This window comes from Ranitomeya imitator, chromosome 3 (genome assembly GCF_032444005.1).
Source record: "Ranitomeya imitator isolate aRanImi1 chromosome 3, aRanImi1.pri, whole genome shotgun sequence".
NCBI lineage: Eukaryota > Metazoa > Chordata > Amphibia > Anura > Dendrobatidae > Ranitomeya > Ranitomeya imitator.
This window is the reverse complement of record NC_091284.1, coordinates 244,507,480-244,519,984: the sequence shown is the minus strand read 5'-3', so window position 1 is coordinate 244,519,984 and position 12,505 is coordinate 244,507,480. Positions and strand designations below refer to the sequence as shown.

The 12,505-nt window shown below is 46.9% G+C and overlaps 1 long non-coding RNA gene across 2 annotated transcripts in view; it reads left to right on the top strand.

The window, feature by feature from the left end:
- Window positions 1–12,144, top strand: part of LOC138672023 (uncharacterized) — a 187,766-nt gene extending 175,622 nt beyond the window's left edge. For both annotated transcript variants that reach the window (XR_011319534.1, XR_011319533.1), the window contains exon 3: window positions 11,803–12,144. This is a non-coding gene — a long non-coding RNA (uncharacterized lncRNA). The remainder of the gene's footprint in view (window positions 1–11,802) is intronic.
- The last annotated feature ends 361 nt before the right edge of the window (window positions 12,145–12,505 follow it).

Below are 12,505 nucleotides of genomic sequence, written 5' to 3'. Positions count from 1 at the left end.
GCATGCTGGCCGCAATATTGGATTGAAGTTCATTCTCTGTCCTCCGTAGTACTTTGAGTTACTATGCTCTTAAATCAGAGAGATATGTCGCACAACATAGTTAATAAATAATGTTTCCTACATGTCTTTCCATCAGCACATTTTTTAAACAATTTTTTTTTCATTAGGAAGTTATAACGATTAAAAGTTGACCAGCGATTACTCATTTTTCCCAAAAAATGTACAAAACCATTTTATTATGGACCACATTACATTTGAAGTGACTTTGAGGGGTCTATATCACAGAAAATTCCCAAATGTGACACAATTCTAAAAACTGCACCCCTCAAGGTGCTTAAAACCACTTTCAAGAAGTTTGTTAACCCTTCAGGTGCTTCACAGGAATTTATCTTATTTTCTCAAGGGTAAAGGGAGAAAAAGGACCACAAAATTTGTTGTGCAATTTCTCCTAAGTACGCCGATTCCCCATATGTGGGGGGACAGTTTGAGTGCACAGCAGGGCTTGGAAGGGAAGGAGCACAGTTTGACTTTTTGAATGCAAAATTGGCTGGAATCAATGGTTGCGCCATGTCGCGTTTGGAGACCCCCCGATGTGCCTAAACACTGGAAACTCCCCACAAGTAACCCCAATTTTGAAACAAGACCCCTCAAGGAATGTATTTAGATGTGTGTTGAACACTTTGAACCCCCAGTAAATAAAAAAAAGTCACCTTTTCCCCACAAAAAAGTTATTTTAGCCCCAATTTTTTTATTTTCCCAAGGCTAACAGGAGAAATTGCACCATACAATTTGTTGTGCAATTTCTCCAGAGTGTGTTGAAACTCCATATGTGGAGGAAAACTACTTTTGAGGCACAGTGCAAAACTCAGAAGGGATAAAGCATCATATTGGAGTTCAGATTTTGCTGGAATGGTTTGAGAGTGCCATCTCACATTGGCAGAGCCCCTGAGGTGCCAGAACCCCCCCATATGTGACCTTATTTTACAAACTACACCTTCCAATGAATTAATCTATGGGTGCAGTGATCATATCTACACCACATGTGCCTAACAGAATTTTATACCATTGAGCGGAGAAGAAAGAATAAATTACATTTTTACCACTAAAATATTGATTTAGCCCCAAGTTTTAAATTTTTCTAAGGGCTAATAGGAGATATTTTTTTACAACAAATTGTTGTCCATTTTTTCCTGAGTGTACCAATGCCCTACATTTAATCGGGAGTTACGTTTCAGGCATAGTGCAAAGTTCAGAAGGGAAGGAGTGCCATATTATTGTGCAGATGTTACTTTTATGGTTTGCGGGTGCCATGACCCACTGGGAGAGCCCCTGAGGAGCCAGCACTGCAGAGCACCCCATAAGTGACCCCATTTTACAGACTACACCACTTAACGAATTCATCTAAGGGTGCAATGATCATATTGACACCATGGGTGTGTCACAGAATTTTATATCATTGTGTAGAAAAAGTAATTACATTTTTAGTACCAAAATTTTGTTTTAGCCCCAGATTTTACATTTTTGCACAAGAAATGGATAAAAATGGCACCTAAATTTGTCCCTCAATTTCTGCTGAACGTGGCAGCACCCTATATGTGGCAGTACAGTTCTTCTTATATTCATGGCGAGACTCAGGAGGGATGGAGTGATATTTGCCTCCTGGAGCGCAGATTTTCCTAGAATAGTTTGTGGACTCCATATACATAGCCACAAAGTGATAGAAAAGCAGAATCCCTCATTCAAATGACTCAATTTTTGAAATTTTACACCTATGGGAATTTATCTACAGATGTGACGATTTTGACTCCATGGGTGTTTTCCAGAAACAAGCAGCACCAATAAGCTGTAGTTACAAGAATGTTGTAGTCATCAGAACGTCATGCCCTGCTCATGCTTCTGGAGATATGCACCAGTAAATTAAACAGACTCTCATCTTTATAGAAATGCCAAACATGTGAATGCTGTATGTAGTTTAGACCCACAGGGAGTCAGAAGAGAGGGGGCATTTGGATTTGGGAGTTCAGAATTTGCTGAATTTCTTTTGGAGGTTTAGGAGCCATTTCACTTTTCCAGTCTTTGCACTACCAATTACGTTGAAGCCCCCTATATTTCTGTTAACAGATGATGGATCTGAGTAGGCACTTGCTTTTCTTTGTGGATTGAGTTGAAGCTTTTATTGAGAACATTTTACATAATGTTTGGGATCACATTTATTCTGCTCTCTACGCTGAGCACTTACATTGGGCTTTCCATCTAAATCTCTGAGTAATGTAATTCAGATAAAACCCAGAGAGATTAATTCACTATAATGAGGCAGCAGAGTTACTCTGGTCTGTCTGGCCTCTGTTCGGCGGTGTTCTTCTTTTCAGAAGTGCACTGTGGACAAATGTGCTTTTACAATAGCCTAAAAGACGAACAACATCAGATCATTGGCCAGATGTCGCCCACAGTGCCTACATCTGCCTCATTATAGGGAATCGTCTGCAGGGAGTTCCATCTGAATCACATATTTCAGATACTTACACGGAAACCCCGCTGTAAGCGTTCAGTGTAGAGCGCAGGATAAATGACCTTTCTGCGATCTTTGGGAGGCAGAATGAACAAATCAACAGGAGGTGAATAATTGGTTTTGTATTTTTTACGCTGTTCTTCGTGCGGTATAAGTGATTAGGTGACTCTATTCTTCAGGTCTGTGTGATTACAGCGATATCAGATTTATATAGGGTTTTTATGTTTGGCTGCTGTCACACACTAAAAGACACTTTTTATTGCTGCATCGCCATATTTTGGGAGCTATAATTTTTTCATATTTCCGCTGACAGAGTCATATGAGGGCTTGTTTTTCGGGGGATGAATTGACGTTTTTTGATAGCTTTCTATTCCAATTTTTGGGAGGAAAAATGAACAAAAACCAGCAATTTCAGGATCTGGTGAAATTAATAAGGCAGCTTTATTCTCCGGGTCAGTACGATTACAGTGATACCACATTTACACACGTGGTAAAAATTGTTGGTATCCCTCGTTTAATGACAGAAATACCCACAATGGCCGTAGAAATAACTTGAATCTGATAAAACTAACAATAAATAAAAAATCTATGTAAATGAGCAAATGAAAGTCAGACGTTCTTTTTCAACCATGCTTCCACAGAATAAAAAAAAAAAAAAAAACTCGTGAAATAGGTCTGAACAGAAATGATGCTTCCCCTGAAAATAATGTGACAAAAGGGACATGGTAAATTAAGGTATGTCCACTAACTAGCATCACAGGTGTCTACAATCTTGGAATCAGTGAGTGGGCCTGTATATAGGGCTACAGATACTCACTGTGCTGCTTGGTGACATGGTGTGCTTCACACTCAACATGGACCAGAGGAAGCGAAGGAAAGAGTTGTCTCAGGAGATTAGAAAGAAAATGATAGACAAAAATGTTAAAGGTAAAATAATAATAATCTTTATTTTTATATAGCGCTAACATATTCCGCAGCGCTTTACAGGTTGCACATATTATCATCGCTGTCCCCATTGGGGCTCACAATCTAAATTTCCTATCAGTATGTCTTTGGAATGTGGGAGGAAACCGGAGTACCCGGAGGAAACCCACACAAACACGGAGAGAACATACAAACTCTTTGCAAATGATGTCCTTAGTGGGGTTTGAACCCAGGACTCCAGCGCTGCAAGGCTGCTGTGCTAACCACTGCGCCACCGTGCTGCTGTAAAAGTCATAAGACCATCTCCAAGCAGCTTGATGTTTCTGTGACTACAGTTGCACATATTATTCAGAAATTTAAGATCTATGGGACTGTAGCCAACCTCCCTGGATGTGGCTGCAGGAGGAAAATTGATGACAAATCAAAGAGAAGGATAATACGAATGGCGGCCTTCTGTGAGTCCTGACCTAAATCCTATTGAGCATCTTTGGAAAGAGCTGAAACATGCCAAAAAAGGCAACCTTCAAACACGAGACAACTAGAGTAGTTTGCTCTTGAGGAGCTGCCAAAATACCTGTCGAGAGGTGCAGAAGTCTCATTGACAGTTACAGGATTTGTTTGATTGCAGTGATTGCCTCAAAAAGTTGTGCAACAATATTAAGTTGGCAGGTCTCCTGGAAATGCTCTTAGGAGGCGCGCCCCGCTTTCCACACATACTTAAAGCAGCAGGACACCTGTTCTCTATTAGGGCTGTCTGTGCTGTGATGCTCTGTGCTTAAAAGCCATCTTCCCCTTAAGGGAGGTGCCTGGGCAACGTGTTCATTCTGCAGGATCATTGCCTCCTGCTCAGGCCACACTCTGCTGTGTTCTGCGATCTGAAGACTGTTGCTTTGCATTATACTAATCCCTCTGTCTTGTAAGAGGGTGAACTGTAGTCCCACTGAGAGGGCACTAGGACCCTGTGGTTTTTGCCTGTTGCAGCAGAGGACAGACCTCCCAGAGACAATGTGTGCTGCGGGGTGGGGTCTAGTGTCTCGAGTGTAAAGTGAAAGTGAGAAGTGAGAGCTGAGAGAGAAAAGGCGGGAAGAAAAGGAGAAGCTGCTGTGAGATCTTAAAAAGAGACTGTGTGGATTTACTGCAAGTGTTTTTGGAGGAAAAGAAGCTTTTGAGAGACTTTTTGTTGCTAACGTTCCCCTGGAGAAGAGCTAACCTTTTGTTTAACTCTGTGAGAGACTTGTGTGGCTAACGTTCCCCTGGAGAAGAGCTAACCTTTTGTTTAACTCTGTGAGAGACTTGTGTTGCTAACGTTTCCTGGAGAGGAGTTAACCCTTTATTTAACAAAAGACGGAGACTTTACTAAGAACCCAGTACGAATTTGGAAGTCTGTGGATTCCCTGTGCATTGAGTGGAGGAACAAGTCTGGACAGACTGCTGATACAGAGACGGACGGATTGTCGTGGAACCATTCCTAGGAGCTACAGAAGCAGAGACTACATCGTGAGACCACTAACTAAGTCCCCGGCGTTTGGGCTCGGCATCGGCCGACAAGACAAGAGGAGCTTGCTGTAACTTATTGGCGCTGAAGATAAGGATTGGCTGCAGCCTGTGCGGATTCCTGCCTGAGAGGAAATCCATCTCAGGATACGGTACCATAGTTATAGATACCCGGGTATCTCTGCTCAGAGTGTAAAATTGTTACTTTAGAGGTGTATCTTATATTAGAGTTGTGTAAGTTATACTCAATGTGCCATTCCAGGGGCTCCCTTAATAACACTACATTCAATTTACACTTGTTCCTGTTTTTAGTTGCCTGTTAGGTAAATTTGTTACTAGTCTGTTGTAGTACACAGTTCTCAGGAGACCTTGGAGTGGCACAGTGATTTCAGCTGCTGCTGAATTAGTGTATCTTTGGGGTGCATCTGCCTTAATATTCTCCATATTACCTTGATTAATTTGCCTTTGAGTAAATACCGTTGGAGATTTCTGCCTTGGTCTTGGTTTGTGACTCACTGGATCTTATTCGGACCTCTGGTCATTACATTTTTTGGCGTAGTCGGCAGGATCCAGTGTTTGTCATGGACGGAGGCGAGGGTGGAAATGACCCCGCTGTATCCGCATCCTCCTCGGGGGTTGGGGTTCCCCTGGCAGCCGCTGCGACTTCGGGAGGGTATGTGCCTGTAGGAGCTTTACTTCAGCACATGCCGAAATACGATGGGCGCAATATGGCGTTGCAAGATTGGGCTGAGAGAATCCGGAGTATTCTGCGCATGTGTAATTTGACCCCCGCGTTACGCGCTGAGCTGGCATTAAATGCACTGGAGGGTGATATTAGGCGTATGGTGATGGTGCGCCCAGAATCAGAGAGGGATACATTAGAAAAGATTTTGGAACTGTTAGAGGGGAGTTTGGGGGGCCGAGCGCGTGTGGCCCAGCTTCGGTCCCTATTCTTTAATCGTCCCCAGAGAGAGTGTGAGTCCCTGATGCAGTACTCTAATATTTTACAAGAGATGTTGAATGAGATGCAGCGACTAGACCCGGGGGCCATGGGGGCGTTCCGGGAGGTAGACCGCTTGCTCCGGGACCAATTCATCACCGGTTTAGCCCATAGACTTCTCCGGGACAAGCTGTTGGAAATGGCCCGGGTTGCACCAGAGTTATCTTTCTGGCAGATTTACCGAGCTGCAGTGGAAAGGGAAGAGAAATCAGCCTATGTTCCCGAGGGGTCAGTGAACAGTGCCCAGCTGGAGGAAGGTGTGTCATCAGGGTCGGGGGGAGAGGGGCTGGTAAGCGTGGTACAAGCTTTGCGTGCTGAGGTGAAGGAGTTGAAGCTGAAATTGTCTCAACTGACAGTTGATCCCGCCTCTACCCCCTCACGGGAACCTCCTGCCCCACCCCCTGGAACAGTGACCCCGCAAATGGCCAGGTCGTCCTATCAGAATGAGTCAAGCCCTCGCCCACGAGGAACAATCACCTGCTGGAAGTGTGGCCGCCAGGGACACATCTCGCGTTACTGCCGGGTGCTTACAGCCCCAGAAACCCCGTCGCCGGCTTTAAACTTCCGGCCGCTGCCATGAGAGGGCAAGCAGCAGCGGCCCCACCCACACAAAGCCCTCGACGGAATGAACAAGATTTGTTTGCATGTAGTCCAGTGATAGAAGCAGAGTTTGAAGGGCGGAAGATGAGGTGCTTAGTTGACACGGGATCCGAATGTACTATAATGCCTCTAGAAGTATATGAGAGATACTTCAGTCGACTAGTGATTCCAGAGGATGGCCGAGTGATACGACTGACCGCCGCAAATAATGGTCAATTGTCAGTCAAAGGGATCGTGTGGATGCAACTAAAAATGTTTGGTCAAGAGCTGGGGCAGAAAGGGGTAGTACTGGTGGATCACCCCCCTAGAAGAGGGATGGAAGTGACGCTCGGAATGAACGTGCTGCGAGATTTGAATCACCAGATGTATGCCAGTGAAGGACCCCGATACTGGGCCCGTGCGACAAGACACCGACCCACACAGAGAATTCTACACCGTCTAGTGCTGAGTTGCGACTTGCTGAAAAGTGCGGTCCCAGGTGGCCGGGTGGGCCGGGTCCGAGTGACTTCGAGGGCCCCGATCCTGCTGGGACCCAGACAAGAGGAACTCTTAATGCTGCCTGTGGGAGCTGCACAGAGATTGAATGGGCTTGAAGTGCTACTTGAGCCCGCCCGAGAGGGTTCCTCATTTGCCAAGGTACATGTGGCCCGGTCTTTGGCGATTGTGAAGAATGGACGAGTGCCGGTCCGATGCATCAATGTTTTAGATGAAGCTGTTGCAATTCCCGCTGGGACCATACTGGCTGAACTGTTCGTGCCGGCAGAGAAGGTGCCGGAAAATGCAGGGTTCGAATTGCGACCAGACCAACAGTCATCCTGGACATTCGCGGTCGAGGTAGGCCGGACTGAACCTCCTACGGAGGAATGGAATGTTCATGTGATCATGGAGCAGATGGGAGTGGATCGGGAGAAGCTGACCCCCGTGCAGTTGGAGCGGTTGGAGAGAGTTTTGTGGGAACATCAAGAGACATTTTCCCGACATGGAGAGGACTTTGGGTGTACCCAGACGATTGAGCATGAGATTCCAACGGGGGATACTCCACCCATTAGAGAAAGATATCGTCAAATTCCTCCGGCGCTCTATCAAGAGGTGAAGAGCATGGTGGCCAGTATGCTGGACAACCAAGTGATCCGAGAGAGCCGGAGTCCCTGGGCGGCCCCTGTAGTCTTGGTCCGCAAGAAGGATGGGACACTCCGATTTTGTGTGGACTATCGGAAATTGAATGCCCACACCGTACGGGACGCATATCCTTTACCCCGTATTGAAGAATCCCTGTCGGCCCTGGGTCGGGCCAAGTATTTCTCAACGTTGGATTTGGCAAGCGGGTACTGGCAGGTCCCAATGGCTGAAAAAGATCGGGCCAAGACGGCGTTTGTCTTGCCAATGGGGCTCTTTGAGTTCAATCGGATGCCCTTTGGCCTCGCTACCGCCCCAGGAACCTTCCAACGCCTGATGGAACATTGCTTGGGCGATCTAAATTTTGAATCAGTCCTGATATATCTAGACGACATTGTGGTGTTCGGAACCTCATTTGAAGATCATCTGGAGAAGCTGCGTCAAGTTCTCCGGCGGCTCAAGAGCTACAGCCTGAAAATAAAGCCAAAAAAATGTCAACTGTTACGAAACCAGATTGAATATTTGGGGCATCTGGTGACCCCGGACAGGGTACTACCTTTAGCCAGTAAGATTAAGGCAGTACAAGAGTGGCCACCTCCTTGTGACCTGCGAGAAGTGCGGGCCTTCCTGGGCCTAGCAGGATACTATCGGCGGTTTGTGCCTAAATTCTCACAAGTGGTGAGTCCCTTGAATGAACTTTTGAGAGGGACAGCGCTGGGTCCTCGAAATCGCCCCATTCCATGGGGGCCCCTACAGAAAAAGGCATTTGATGGAGTGAAAACCGCCCTAACGAGTGCCCCATTGCTGGCCTACGCCCGGTTTGACACCCCTTTTTTGTTGTATACCGATGGTAGTCTTCATGGGTTGGGGGCAGTACTAGCACAGGTGCAGGACGGCCGAGAACGAGTGATTTCTTATGGCAGCAGATCTTTAAGAGACTCCGAGCGAAATCCGGCTAACTACAGCTCATTCCGGCTGGAATTGCTGGCCCTGGTGTGGGCAATGACAGAACGCTTCGCCGAGTATCTAACAGGAGCTGAGGTGCTAGTCATGACAGATAACAACCCGCTAGCTCACTTAGAGAATGCAAAACTGGGGGCGTTGGAGCAGCGGTGGGTCGCCAGACTGGCCAAGTTCAATTACCGCATTAAATTTCGCTCTGGTCGAGAGAACGGCAAAGCAGATGCATTGTCAAGGGTGCCCCTTGGGTCATCCGGGGAAGATGTTGACGAACAACTTGAGGACACTGAAACTCCAGCTTTGGGGCAGATACCTATCTTCCAAAGTGTGGTACACTCAAGTGGGGTGGCCACCGGGATGCCCTGTGTACTGGGTAAAACACCCTCAGATTGGACAAGAGTCCAGGATGAGTGTCCGGACATTGCACTTGTGCGCCGTTGGGTACAAAACAAGGCCTGGCCCAGTGCAGAGGACAAGGCTCAGTTGTCCATGGAAGGAATGAAACTCCTTCGACAATGGGATAAATTGTGTGTGGAGCAAGGTCTTTTGTATCGTAAGGTGTACCTGCCATCGGAGCTGCAGCATCGGTACCAACTGATAATTCCTGTGGGGATGGGGCCGGTGGTCGCTCGTGAGGCGCATGAGAAGGGGGCCCATTTTGGAAGTGAAAAGACACTTCAGTGGTTGCAGCGAGTCCTCTACTGCCCTGAGTTGGGAGGGATGGTGGCCGACGCATGTCGGCAGTGCCGAATTTGTGGGCTCAACAAAAGCCCTGAGCAGCGGGCTCCCACACAGTCTATTAAGACTTCAGCTCCACTGGAGCTACTCATGATTGACTACGTGTTGATAGGGTACTCTACGTCAGGGTACTCCTATTGCCTGGTGATGACAGATCACTTTACCAAGTATGCTGTAGCGGTGCCGACAAGAGATCAGACGGCCAAGTCGGCGGCTGAGGCAGTGTGCCGACATTTCTTCCAAGTGTTCGGGTGTCCGCAGAGAATACATTCAGATCAAGGGGCCTGCTTTCAGGGGACGCTGATGAAAGAGTTGCACCAGCTCTATGGTATCGAGCAGTCGAGAACAACGCCTTACCACCCTCAGGGTAACGGGGCGTGTGAGCGTTTTAATCGGACCCTGTTGCAAATGTTGAGGTCCTTAGAGAGTCAGCAACAGACATGCTGGCCTGAGTATCTCCCCGAATTGATGTGGGCTTACAATAACAGGGTGCACAGTACTACTGGTTACTCACCACACATGTTGATGTTTGGTAGACCTGGCCGAGACATTGAGGATTTGAACATGCCAGATCCCTCCTCCGCCCCCCTTCGGACTGCATCCGAGTGGGTACGAGAGCATCGGCGGCGGTTGAGGGTGGTGCATCAGGTGGTGGGCGACCGCCTTCGACAGGTGGTCCATAAGGACACGCGACCTGTACAAACAGAGCTGTTCTCTCCGGGGGACAGAGTGTTGGTGAGGACAAAACGACGGTCAGGAAAGCTGAGTGACCGATGGGAGGCGATACCGTATCTGATAAAAAAACAGGTGAACCCTGAGATTCCAGTGTACGAGGTCAAACCGGTGGGGACAGGGGGGCCAACCCGTAATTTGCATCGTAACATGTTACAACGGTGCTGGTTTGAAGATTCGGCGCCTACTCCCCTAGAGCCAGAGGCCGTGTTCCAAGGGGCGGAAGCTCTGAATGATCTTGAGTTTGATGGTGTGTTTACTCCTGCGCCTGCTTATTTGCCCCCTGTGACCGATCTGGCCTCGGGTGATGAGAATGTTGGGGATATGGAGGATGTTGTTGAGGAGAGTGCATCAGGTCAACTGCTTGGTCCTGACGCTGTATCACAGGACATCGAGCCGCAGGAGGAGACAACTCCACTTACGCCCACTAACACGACCACGGAAGAGACTCTAGCTCCCTCTAAGGTCGCACCTGTTGATGTAGGACTCAGGAGAACTACACGATCTACGGCAGGAATACCGCCTCAGCGATATGCTCAAGATGAATTTGAGTGGGAAGGTATGTCGAGGACGCCAACCTCTAGTGGGGTGGCATGTAAGAGGGTGAACTGTAGTCCCACTGAGAGGGCATTAGGACCCTGTGGTTTTTGCCTGTTGCAGCAGAGGACAGACCTCCCAGAGACAATGTGTGCTGCGGGGTGGGGTCTAGTGTCTCGAGTGTAAAGTGAAAGTGAGAAGTGAGAGCTGAGAGAGAAAAGGCGGGAAGAAAAGGAGAAGCTGCTGTGAGATCTTAAAAAGAGACTGTGTGGATTTACTGCAAGTGTTTTTGGAGGAAAAGAAGCTTTTGAGAGACTTTTTGTTGCTAACGTTCCCCTGGAGAAGAGCTAACCTTTTGTTTAACTCTGTGAGAGACTTGTGTGGCTAACGTTCCCCTGGAGAAGAGCTAACCTTTTGTTTAACTCTGTGAGAGACTTGTGTTGCTAACGTTTCCTGGAGAGGAGTTAACCCTTTATTTAACAAAAGACGGAGACTTTACTAAGAACCCAGTACGAATTTGGAAGTCTGTGGATTCCCTGTGCATTGAGTGGAGGAACAAGTCTGGACAGACTGCTGATACAGAGACGGACGGATTGTCGTGGAACCATTCCTAGGAGCTACAGAAGCAGAGACTACATCGTGAGACCACTAACTAAGTCCCCGGCGTTTGGGCTCGGCATCGGCCGACAAGACAAGAGGAGCTTGCTGTAACTTATTGGCGCTGAAGATAAGGATTGGCTGCAGCCTGTGCGGATTCCTGCCTGAGAGGAAATCCATCTCAGGATACGGTACCATAGTTATAGATACCCGGGTATCTCTGCTCAGAGTGTAAAATTGTTACTTTAGAGGTGTATCTTATATTAGAGTTGTGTAAGTTATACTCAATGTGCCATTCCAGGGGCTCCCTTAATAACACTACATTCAATTTACACTTGTTCCTGTTTTTAGTTGCCTGTTAGGTAAATTTGTTACTAGTCTGTTGTAGTACACAGTTCTCAGGAGACCTTGGAGTGGCACAGTGATTTCAGCTGCTGCTGAATTAGTGTATCTTTGGGGTGCATCTGCCTTAATATTCTCCATATTACCTTGATTAATTTGCCTTTGAGTAAATACCGTTGGAGATTTCTGCCTTGGTCTTGGTTTGTGACTCACTGGATCTTATTCGGACCTCTGGTCATTACATTTTCCTCAGAATCCTCAGGTGGCAGTTCTCTATCCTGGATCCTTCTGGACACTCCAGTTTCCACTCCAGGCTGACCAAACCTCTCCTCACGGAACCATCCAGATATCACTGCCGTCTGGATCAGCCTTTCCGGGATTGCATGGGGCTTCCAGGATTCTCTCCACCGACAGAGCCAGTATTCCACATTCTCTTCTATATGGTCTGTACGGGTCGTCCATCTGGTCCGGGTTTCGCGGCATTTAGATCACCTGGTGTTGTGACGGGGGAATCCCTGTTTAGTGGTATACCTTGCCCGGTGCTCCATTACGTGGTTCAGTGTTGTGGTCCAGAGGATTCTCCCCTCAGGCACCTTTTCCCTTTTGTTAAGCTTCCTTTAATAAATATCTTTGTTTTTTTTGAAGCTCATTCTTCTGTCTCTTGAGTATCAGGTATACAGCTACCACTGCACCATCAGTGGTCTAGTGAGTCCACTATACATCTTCACGCCCTGTGGGCATTAAAAATATCATGTTCATGAATATTTGTCTTTTTTATTGCATTTTATTCCAGTTTTTGTTCAGCAGTATGATGATAAAGTATTATTTTTTGCCTTATTTTTTATTTTTTTTTATGGTTTTCACTAAATGAGTTAACTATTGGAACAGCTTTATAGGTTGGGTCGTTCCAGACACAATTATACCAAATATGTGTACTTTTATTGTTTATGTATTTT